The sequence below is a fragment of the Pteropus vampyrus genome, unplaced genomic scaffold, assembly GCF_000151845.1.
Source record: "Pteropus vampyrus isolate Shadow unplaced genomic scaffold, Pvam_2.0 Scaffold125, whole genome shotgun sequence".
NCBI lineage: Eukaryota > Metazoa > Chordata > Mammalia > Chiroptera > Pteropodidae > Pteropus > Pteropus vampyrus.
In genome coordinates this window covers 4,203,345-4,206,000 of record NW_011888906.1, presented here as the reverse complement: position 1 = coordinate 4,206,000, position 2,656 = coordinate 4,203,345, and the positions used below count along the sequence as shown (strand labels likewise).

Sequence of the window (2,656 nt, the reverse complement as noted above, 5' to 3'; positions counted from 1 at the left end):
CTTAAATAGATGTTCAAAAATATTGTTATAATTAAGCCTTGAATTACATATAGATGGAGTATATATAGGAGGGGCAGGGGCAGTCTAAGTGGGTGGAAGTGGTGAATGAAGGCATGGATACTGGAGAGAGAAAGTGAGCACAACGAGATAGCCTATGTGGTCTGGATATGGGGCAAAACTATGGGCATTGAGGAACCACTGATGGTTGTTGAGCAAGAGAATGACACAATACTTCTAGTCATTATACTAGATTCTTTGTCAATGTTCCGTGTACTGTCTGGCCCATATCGTTCATCTCACTTTTTAGGTCCCAGTGCCACTGTTACTTTCTCAGGGAAGCCTTCAGTGGCAGACAGACTCTAAAGTGACTCCCTGTATCCCTGCCTTCTGGCATTCCTGCCTTCGTGTAATTCCTTCCTCTTGAGTATAGGCAGGACCTGTGACTTGATTTTAACCGATAGAATATGGCAGAGGTGATGGGCTGTCACTCCCATGATTATGTTACATCATATAAGAGTTTTGCTAGCAGACTAGCTCCGGTGATTCTCCTTGCTGGCTTGATGAAGTAAACAGCCATGTCGAGGAAGCCCACATGGCAAGGAGCTATGGGTGGTCTCTCGTTGTGGCAGCCTCCAGCAAGAAGCCAGAGTCCTTAATCCTATAGTCACAAGGAAATGAATCCTGCCAACAACCTGAGTGAACTTGAAAGTGATTCTTCCCCAGTTCAGCCTCCAGATGAGAATGCAGCCCGGCTGTCCCCTTGATTGCAGCCTTCTGAGTCCCAAGGTAGAAGACCCAACGAAGCCATGCCCAGACTCCTAACTCACAGAAACTGTGAGATAATACATTGATGTTGCTCAAAGCCTCTACGTGTGTAGTGATTTGTCACACAGCAATAGCTAAATAATACACCTTCTGGCTAGGTTGACTCTCCCCTTACATAGGCTCTCAAAGCATCACGTCTTTTCATCTTGGTGTTTTATGTGACACTTTATACCATTTGATGAATGCTGTGTCTTCATGATAGCACTTTTTGCTCATCACTCTGTCCTGGAGCCTCACTTGGTGCCTCATATGCAAAAGAAGACCCATAGGTATTAGTTGCATGTGTTAGTAAATGTTCTTATGTAATCTTTGTAACAACCTGGTAGAGGAGGAACCATTGTTACATATGAAGAAAAGGAAACCAATTATTAACTTATGCTTAAGTATACTGAACAAAATCTTAATAAAATGTTGGTTTTGCATTTCACCCTATCTTTCTTTCTTTCTTTCTTTCTTTATTTATTTACTTATTATTTAGGCCTATAACACCTGGTCTTCCTAGGTGGTCTCCCATCCAAGTACTAACCAGGTCCAACCCTGCTTAGCTTCCAAGATCAGACATCGGGCTTGTTCAGGGTGGCATAGCCATAGACCATGGACTGTGGCTCCACTGGGGTGTGAACCCAGGGCTTTCTGCGTGTAAAGCAGATGTGTTAACTGCTACACTACGGAGCCACATTCCCTTATAATTTTTAATGTACTGCAGGAATAATTTAAGTGATTTGAGAGCAGAGTATAGATTTGCGTGATCGCATGGTATGACATCCTTTATGGATCACTGTATTTTCCAAAAAGCATAACTATCCAAAAATAATTCCAGGCTCTTTTGGTTTTCCCAACGGCTTCTCTTACCTCTTACTCAAATTATTGTTTTGAAACTCTTGTCCTGTGACTGTCCTTTTCTGACACTCCCAGACCCTCATCTGCCAATGCTTCATGTAATTCCAGCTGTTCCAACATCACTCTCATCTTCATAAAAATTTTCGGCAATACTTCTTTCTACACAGCAGTGAGAAGCTGTGAATTAGACACAACAGCCTGGATGGAACTTACAGTGTTATGTGGGAAAGCAGTAAAAGAGATTTAAAACACACTATTTTTCCAGTTTTACTCAAGGATGAATGATATACAATAAACTAGCGGTCTCCAACCTGTTTTTGGCACTGGTGCTCCTATGAGAATCTAATGCCTGATGATCTGAGGTGGAGCTGTGACGGTGATGCTAGCACTGGGGAGTGGCTGCCAGTACAGATGAAAATGCGCTGGCTCACCTGCTGCTCACCTCCTGCTGTGTGGCCTGGTTCCTAACAGGCCACGGACCAGTATCCATCCGTGGCCCAGGGTTGGGGACCCCTGCTAAACCACACATATTTAAAGTATACATCTGAGTTTTGACGTGTAGATACCCATGAAACCATCATCACAATCAATAGTTTTATTTTGCACTCCTCTTGCATTGTGTTCTCAGAGGTCAAAGTCATTGACAGCAGGATGCTGTTAAAACCACAGTTCTGGTTAGATCTCTGCTCAAAATCTCCCCGTGGTTCCCAGCCTCACACCTCCCACCTCTCTGCCCTCCTCTTCCACTCAGCTCCCTCTCCCTCACTGCAGCTGCCACATTCACCTCCTTGTGGGTCCTCGAGCACACCAGGCACACTGCCGCACTTTGTCCTAGTGCTTTCCTCTGACCGGAATGCTCTTTCTCCAGACACCCATGTGATTCATTCCCTCATCCACCTCGAGATAATTCAAATGTCCTTGACCCCTCCCATCCACCTTTCTCTGTTCTGATCTTTTCCAGTAGCATTAATCACCTTCTCACATGCTATAT

General features: G+C 44.2%; 1 pseudogene; it reads right to left on the bottom strand.

The window, feature by feature from the left end:
- Positions 1–1,302: 1,302 nt before the first annotated feature.
- LOC111743984 lies at positions 1,303–1,418 on the bottom strand (annotated as a pseudogene).
- Positions 1,419–2,656: the final 1,238 nt, after the last annotated feature.